Genomic DNA, 9245 nt, shown 5'->3' with positions numbered 1-9245 from the left:
TATGAAATCCTGAAATAAATCTAAACATATGGACATCAAACCTCATACATATGGACATACAAATGATCTATCATTTTTGAGTATTGAGTCTGTTAGGCATTGTGCTAATTATTTTATAGACAGGATCTCTTTTTGCCCTCACAAGAAGGAGACATGATTGTTCTGTTGAAAATGAAGAAACTGCTGTTTCCAGAAGCTTAAGTTGCTTAACAAAGGGTGACTTGGAATTTAAGTCAAGATATTTTCACCTGCAGGTCTGATCTTGGCAAAATGCAGTGTACTTCATGACCTACTGATCTTCCTGTGTTTTATTTATGTCCTCTCCTTGAAAGGCTTCCTTTTATAAGTTCTTATGGCCACTTTCTGACCATGCATTTTTTCAAATTAAAGTCCAAAGTTATCATCTGGTATATCATCAAGGAGGCATTAATTCTTTCTAATCCACTTGATAAACTACTTGCTCTTGAGACTGCTTGTTACCATGGGATGGCTTTGCTCTCTATTTGTATGTCTCATTCTCTCTTGAGCCTTTGAGCTCCCTGACCCAGGTTTTCTGCTTGAGGACTGCATTTTGTTGACACTATGGTGGTCAACAAAAATTTTCCTCTCTGTTGAAATCTTCATTAGGTATAATGACATTTCCTTGTAGCACTATGGAAAGATGTTTAACAAAATGTTAATAGTACTTAACTCTGTGGTTAAATTCTACTTTACTTTTAATATTCATTTATTTTTCACTTATAATAAGCATACATGATTTTTCCAAAAATAACAAGGCTTGTAAGACCAGAATATGTTAGAACTGAAAAACTCAAGATGGTGCTTTGAAAGACAAAAAACAAAAGCTCAGGTGCTACCACACCAGGGCACTGAGAGAGTCTACAACTGAAAGTAGGAGAATTCCATCTACCAGCCATATGGGATCTAAGCCCCCTCTTGAGTTAGAGGTGGAGTGGGCATTGCCGTCCCAGTCTTCAGGATGGAGGAATAATATATGGATTAGAGTGGACTGACTATTATTCTATTATAGAACAATTGTGACTCTAGCAATGGAAGAAACTGTATCATTGATGTGGACACGGTGGTCACAGGAGTTATTGAGGGCAGGGAGAGGGAAGAAGAGGTGTGATATGGGGTCCTTTTCAGGACTTGGAATAGTCCTGAATGATATTGCAGGTACAGATGCAGGGCATTATATATCCTTGCATAACTCACTGAATGGACTGAGAGAGAATGTAAACTACAATGTAAACTATAATCCATGTTGTGTAGCAGTGCTCCAAAATGTATTCATCAAATGCACTGAGTGTGCCACACTGATGAAAGAATTTGGTGATGTGGGCGGATGGGGTAGGGTGGGCAGTGGGGGTACATGGGATCCTTTTATATTTTTTAATGTAACATTTTGTATGATCTATGTATCTTAAAAACATTAAAATCTATTAAAAAAAACCCCAACTCAGGTGCTGTTCTCAATGTTGGGAAAACAGCAGTGAATAAAATCACATTGAAGTTACTGCTCTCAAGGACTGACTTGTTCCCTAGAAACTCCTCTGTATGGGAGAAGTCCTATCACAGGATTTGTCCCAAGCGCAGCAAGCTCACATTTTATTGTCTTCTTTTCTTATTGTCTTCTTAACTTATATAATCCCAAAGGGTTATCATAAGTTAATATTTATGAAAATTGTTGAAGAGATTAGAGAAACAGGAAAGCAGTTTTTTTTGAGACATAAGTATGACAGATTTAAGGTTTGTGTGTTTTAATAGTGATTTCCTGAATATAAGCATTAGATCTCTGTCCACGTTTTTGGGCCCAAATACAGCTCTTACCCCAAAACCTATCAAGTAGGACATCACAAAAAAGAAAAGTATAGAAAAACCTTATAAATATATGTGAAAGAATACTAAATAAAATACCATTAAGTCATCCTCTGTAATATGTTAATGTTATACTCACCATATAACATGGGGTTTATTCTAGGAATGAAAGGATCAATTAAAATTAGAAAGTTTATTTATTTATTTTTTCATTTCTTTATTATCTTTTTTTCAAGATACATAGATCACATAAAATGTTACATTAAAAAATGTAAGAGGTTCCCATATACCCCACTCCCCACACCCCTTACTCCTTCCACATAGACAGCTTTGCATTTGATGAGTACAGTTTGGAGCATTGCTACACAGCACGGATTATAGTTTACATTGTAGTTTATACTCTCTCCCCCTGTGTTTCTACATCTGGTTATTTTTAAACTGGATTTGTAATGTATTGAGTTTTGCAAGACTGGGTGGCTAAACTGCCCCTGGCTTCTGTGAAGAGTTGACAAAACACAGTACAAACACAGGGGCCTTCTTTGGCTCATTTATGCACCAATTACACACTTCCATCAGGACCTTCCCTCTTTATTTCTCTGCTCACAATCTCTTCCTTTGGAATAACATAAGTGACACCTGTAAGCTCCCCACTGAAAACACAAACTAAGTCTTTGACATTTTAAGATTATAAATAATTCTAAATACAAAGGCATAGGTTATCCAATCCCTGTGTTTAATTTTTCTCATTTCTACCCCATTCATCACATCCTGATTTTTCTTTTTTTGTCTTTATTTTTTTTAATATTACATTCAAAAAATATGAGGTCCCCATATACCCCCCACCTCATTCACCCCACTCCTCCCTCTATAGCAACAATCTCCTCCATCAGCATGAGACATTCATTGCATTTGGTGAATATATCTCTGAGCACCGCTGTACCTCATGGTCAATGGTCCACATCATAGCCCACACTCTACCATGTTCCACCCAGTTGGCCATGGGAGGACATACAATGTCCAGTAACTGTTCCTACAGCATCACCCAGGACAACTCCAAGTCCCGAAAATGCCTCCACATCTCATCTCTTCCTCCCATTCCCTACCCCCAGCAGCCACCATGGCCACTTTCTCCACACCAATGCCATATTTTCTTTGATTACTAATCACAATAGTTCATGAATAGATTATCAGTAAGTGCACTCTAATCCATACTCCATTCCTCCATCCTGTGGGCCTTGGAATGGTTGTGTCCACTCCACATCTGTAACAAGAGGGGGCTTAGACTCCACATGGATGCTGGATGCAATCCTCCTGCTTTCAGTTGTAAGCACTCTTTGCTCCATGGTGTGGACCTTCTTCAACTCCATGTTATCGGAGTGGATTAAGTCCAATAAACCAGAGGGTAGGAGCTGAAGTTCTTGAGGCTCCGGGCCTGGCTATCACATGGTCAGCCCAGAGATTCAGGTTCCCTGGGTATATATTAAACCCCAGCACCAACTACAGTTCCGGTAAAAGTAACAGGAGAGCCTTGTGAACAAAGATCATATCTGAGTCCAGCTCCATCACACAGAAACACAAACTCCAAAGTAGGGCCAACTGACATGGCACTGAACTCCATCTGCCACGACCATAGAACCTGTGGGTCTCTTTAGCCCTCAAAAGGACCAATACCTGGGGTTGTATCTACTTTTTCTGTCTCTGGGACTCTGCTGAAGTGTGCATTAGGGCAACCCCTCTGATAACCTCCTCGCTCTTTTTGGAGACTCATAGCCATATAAACTCATTTGTCCTTTCCATTTCCCCCTTGATTCAGGTCAAAAAGCATTTTTAACTCCTGGTATTATACGTAGACTGAGATATTCTGCTGGTCCAAGTTGACCCTTTTATTCAAGGTCATTTTCTAGTTACATCATCAGCTGGTACTTGGTAGTCATCCCTTGGCGCCAGGGAGGATCATACCCGGGAGTCATGTCCCACGCTGGGGGGAAGGCAATGGTGTGATGTTCATGAAGCCATTTCCTATTACAAGATCTTGTAGATGTTTCCTTACACTGCTTTCCAAGGTCTTTATTGTCTTTGCTCTTATATTTAGGTCTTTGATCCATCTTGAGTTGATCTTTGTATAAGGTGTGATATGGTAATCCTCTTTCATTCTTCTACATATGGATATCCAGTTCTCCAGGCACCATTTGTTGAATAGGCCATTCTCTCCCAGTTGAGAGGGTTTGTGGCTTTATTGAATACTATATGGCTATATTTATGAAGTTCTATATCAGAACTTTCAATTCGATTCCATTGGTCTGTGTGTCTCTCTTTGTGCCAATACCATGTTGGTATCACTACTGTAGCTTTGTAGTATGTTTTGAAGTCAGGTAGTATGATTCCTCCAATTGCATTTTTCTTTTTCAAATTGTCTTTGGCTATTTGGGGCCTCTTTCCTTTCCAAATAAATTTCATAGTTAGTTTTTCTAGTTCCTTAAGGATTTTTATTAGGATTGCATTGAATGTGTAGATCAGTTTTGGTAGGATAGACATCTTAATAAATTTAGTCTTCCTGTCCATGAACAGGGAATATTCTTCCATTTATTTAGGTCTTCTTTGATTTCCTTGAACAGTCTTGTGTAGTTTTCAGTGTTAAAGTTTTTTACATCTTTAGTTAAATTTATTCCTAAATATTTGATTTTTTTATTTACTATTGTAAATGGTATTTGTTTCTTGATTTCCTCTTGATCTTGCTCATTATTGGTGTACAGAAATGCTACTGATTTTTGTGCATTGATCTTATAACCTGCAACTTTACTAAACTCATTTATGAGTTCTAGAAGCTTTGTTGTAGACCTCTCAGGGTTTTCTATGTATAGGATCATGTCATCTGCAAATAATGAAATTTTGACTTCTTCCTTTCCAATCTGAATGCCTTTTATATCTGGTTCTTGACTCAGTGCTCAAGCAAGTTCTTCTAAGACAATGTTAAATAGAAAGGGAGAATGGGCATCCTCGTCTTGTTCCTGACTTTAGAGGGAAGGATTTTAGGATTTCTCCATTGTGAACGATGTTGGCTGTGGGTTTTTCATGTATACTCTTTATCATGTTCAAAAAATTTCCTTGTATTCCGATCTTTTGGAGTGTTTTTAACAAGAGAGGGTGTTATATTTTGTCAAATGCTTTTTCTGCATCTATAGATATAATCATGTGATTTTTTTCCTTCAAACTGTTTATATGGTGTATTACATTGATTGATTTTCTTATGTTGAACCATCCTTGCATCCCTGGAATGAATCCTACTTGGTTGTGGTGTATAATTTGCTTAATGTGTTGTTGAATACGGTTAGCAAGTGTTTTGTTGAGGATTTTTGTGTCTAGGTTCATTAGAGAAATTGGTCTGTCATTTTCCTTTCTTGTGGTGTCTTTGTTTGGCTTTGGTACTAGAGTAATGTTGGCATCATAGAATGAGTTAGGTGATGTTCCTTCTCTTTCGATTTTTTGGAAGAGTTTCAGCAGGATTGGTGTTAGTTCTTTCCGGAATGTTTTGTAGAATTCACCTGTGAAGCCGTATGGCCCTGGGCTCTTCCTAGTTGGGAGGTTCTCAATGACAAATTTTATCTCTTTACTTGTGATTGGTGTGTTGCGATCATCAATTTCTTCTTTCATCAATATAGGCTGCTTATGTGTTTCTAGGAATTTGTCCATTTCCTCTGAATTGTCATTTTTGTTGCAATATAGTTTTTCAAATTATCCTCTTATGATAGTAATTATTTCTGTGGGGTCAGTGGTTATATCTCCTTTCTCATTTCTTATTTTGTGTATTTGCATCTTCTCTCTTTTTTCTTTGTTAGTCTCACTAAGCGTTTGTCAATTTTATTGATCTTTTCAAAGAACCAGCTCTTGGTTTTGTTTATCTTTTCAAGTGCTTTCTTATTTTCTATTTCATTTAGTTCTGCTCTGATCTTTGTTATTTCTTTCTTTCTTCTTCCTGCGGGATTACTTTGTTGTTTTTTACTAATTCCTCCAAATGTGCAGTTAGTTCTTCAATTTTGGCTCTTTCTTACTTTTTTTTTATTTAAAGATTTTATTTATTTATTTATTTATTTCCCCTCCCTCCCCCATCGTAGTTGTCTGTTCTCTGTGTTTATTTGCTGCATCTTCTTTTGTCTGCTTCTGTTGTCAGCAGCACAGGAATCTGTGCTTTCTCTTTGTTGCATCATCTTGTTGTGTCACTTCTCTGTGTGGGTAGCACCACTATGGGCAGGCTGCACTTTCTTTCTTACTGGGCGACTCTCCTTATGGGGTGCACTCCTTGCACATGGGGCTCCCTAATGTGGGGGACAACCCTGCGTGGCATGGCACTCCTTGCGTGCATCAGCACTGTGCATGGACCAGCTCCATACGGGTCGAGGAGGCCCGGCGTTTCAACTGCAGACCTCCTATGTGGTAGATGGACGCCCTAACCACTGGGCCAAGTCTGCTGCCTTTCTTCTTTTTTGATGTGTGAATTTATGGCTATAAATTTCCCTCTCAGTACTTCTTTTAATGTATCCCATAAGTTTTGGTATGTTGTGTTATCATTTTCATTAGTTTCAAGGTAGTTATTAATTTCTTTTGAGATTTCCTCTTTGGCCCATTGTTTTTCTAAGAGTGTGCTGTTTAATTTCCATATCTTGGTTTGAAATCTGGGCCTCTGGCCCTTGCAGATTTCCAGCTTCACTCCACTGTGGTCAGAGACATTATTTTGTATGATTTCGATCTTTCTGAATTCATTGAACCATTCTTCGTGACCTAGCATATGGTCTTTCTTGGAGAATGATCCATGTGCACTTGAGAAAAATGTTTATCCTGCTATATTCTAGAAAGTTTATTAATGTAAAAGATTTTCACATCAAAGGTCAAGAGAAAAATAGTATATGATTATCTCAATAGATAGTGCTAAGGCATTTTATTTAATCTATCAGGACCTATACTACCAGCAATTCCATCTGTATTTGGGGTCCTGGAGGTAATTTAAAATAAGAAGGAGACCTCTGGCATGTAACATGATTTTATTAGCTTTATTACATCTTTTATCCCTTGAGAGTGGAGCAGTGTCCACTCTAGCATATACCAACTCATAGGGCACTTTCTCTCAAGGTTTTATCATTGAATTTCTTCAGTCTTTCCCAAGTGTCTCCTAACATCATTTCCATCACAAATGGTGTAGATAAAATGATCCCTGGTACTTATTTTGTTTAGATCACTTTCTTCAATTCTTTCTAATCTAAGATTTACAAGAACAATACGTGTTTTTATGTATAAGACACAAAATCCCTGAAGGTTGCACTTCTGAGATCTGGTTTTCTCAAGGAGCCATCAGTTGCCTTATGCCTAGCACATAAATCTAATCTGCTAAGGTTGATAAATACCACTGATTAGAGAAGAAATATATTTTACTGTACTAAGTAGGAATAGACAATGATTTTATTTAGAAGTTTTGTAAGGGTACAATGGTGATATAAATTTTCTAATGGACATAGATTTTACAGTCCATGCAACACTTCTGCAAAAACGTTGCATTCTACTATGAACTCTCATTTTCACCTGATAATAAAGAACTTAGTCAAGTCCAGTTTTTCTAATTTTGGTTTTGAAACAGTTATATTCTTGGTGGAAACACATTCTCTTATGTGTTCCATCCTTTATTCCTAAAGCCTTAATCCTTCTGTCTCCTGTGGTTTATAGTGGAGCTCCCTATTCCTTGCCTTGGTTTGAATATATATGTATTCTTTGCTCTAGATGAAACTCATTGCATCTCTTCCTCAGCGTAAACCAAATACAGTGCTCCATTGAAAATTGTGAGTGAGAGGCAAGGGGTGCCAACTCAGCTCCCATTAGGTTCTGTGGCATAAGTTAATTCAAGAGATGTAGCTATCTTTCTATCTCTTTACCAGCAGGAATACTTCACCCCATTCTGTTCACTTTCTTTTTGGTTCAGTCCAAAATCTTTGAATCATCTGGACTCCTATCTCTCTTAATCTCTCTTTCACATCTGATAGCCAGTTTATCAGCAAATCCTCTCATCTCAACTTCAAAACATATCCCACCTCAGAAAGTTCCAGTTCCAGGTAAGATTAGAGTAAGCATGTGCTGCCTTCTCTCTCACACTGAATACAGTTAAAAACTCTGGGCAGAATGAATTGAGAAACTGTCTGAGCTCTCTGAAAAGTGAATGATATTAGGCGGATCAGGGAAAGAGATCAGAAGATGAAGTATTACCAAACTGACACTAAGGTTATAATTTTTTTCTCCCTCTGGTATTACTTGCTTGAAATTAAAAGCAGCCCAGAACCTGGAAATATGCAGTAGGTGCATAAAGAAAGAGCTACAAGGGAAGCCCTCTCTTGCTGGCCAGAATAGCTGAAAACGGGATGCCTAAGGGCCAGAGAGGGTGTGTGAGTGGATCTTGGATCTCCTACTTTTTCTCTATTCTCCTTTCTCTCCTCTCCCACACTCTGGTCAATCCCTTGGCATATAAGCGGTGACAAGGATGACAGTCATGGTGTGGTGGCTGGGAAGGTGCCTATAACTTCTAGGGAGAGGGATGCTTTCTATTTAACCAGAGGAGGTGCGATCTCAAGAGCATGAGGAAAATCTCTGTTCCTTTTATTCTCTCTCTGTCCTTCTGAATCTTGGTCCCAGACACAGGCACTGTTGTGGGAAGTGTGTGGCATGGTCAGGAAATGAAAGAAAAGTTCCCAGAGCTAGAAAAAGTGTCAGGGAGATCAAAGAGGAGGAGTCTCAAAGAGATTGATCCCATAAAGTATGTGCAAATTCCAGAGCTCAACTCTGAGCTGCAAGTATTTGGATGTGAAGCCTCAACAACATACCAAAGTCTTCAAGAACTGAACTATAGTGCAGACCACAGCCCAGCACCCAGTCTGGTCAGTGGATTCCACATAAGGGACAGATATGAATAATGCCACTAAGGATTAGTGATCATTAGAATCACAGCCCCCAGAAGGTGAATCTTCCAAGGGTAATTGCCTACAAAAAATAAAGCTCTACATTCTCCTCAATTTAACCAAGATCCATAATAGCACCTTGAATAGCATACTATTCAAAAATATTCAGGACACACTAAAATGTTACTTAACATACAAAGAATCAGGAAGTCTTAACTTGCAAGAGAAAAGACTATCAACTGATGCTTTCCATTAAATAGCACAGATTTTTGAATTATCAAAGACTTTAAAGACACGTAAAACTTACAAGAAGCAGATGCAAGCACTCTTAAAAGGAATGGAAATATAGAAAGTGTCAGCAAAGAAACAGAAGATACAAAGAAGAATCATATTAAAATTTTACAAATAAAAGATATAATAGCCAAAATAAAAAGTCACTGGCTGGACTCAATGGCAGAATGGGAGTCATAAAAAAAAGAGTCAGTGAACCTGTAG

Source organism: Dasypus novemcinctus, chromosome 10, assembly GCF_030445035.2.
Source record: "Dasypus novemcinctus isolate mDasNov1 chromosome 10, mDasNov1.1.hap2, whole genome shotgun sequence".
NCBI classification, from domain to species: domain Eukaryota; kingdom Metazoa; phylum Chordata; class Mammalia; order Cingulata; family Dasypodidae; genus Dasypus; species Dasypus novemcinctus.
Note: the sequence above shows the minus strand (reverse complement) of the source record.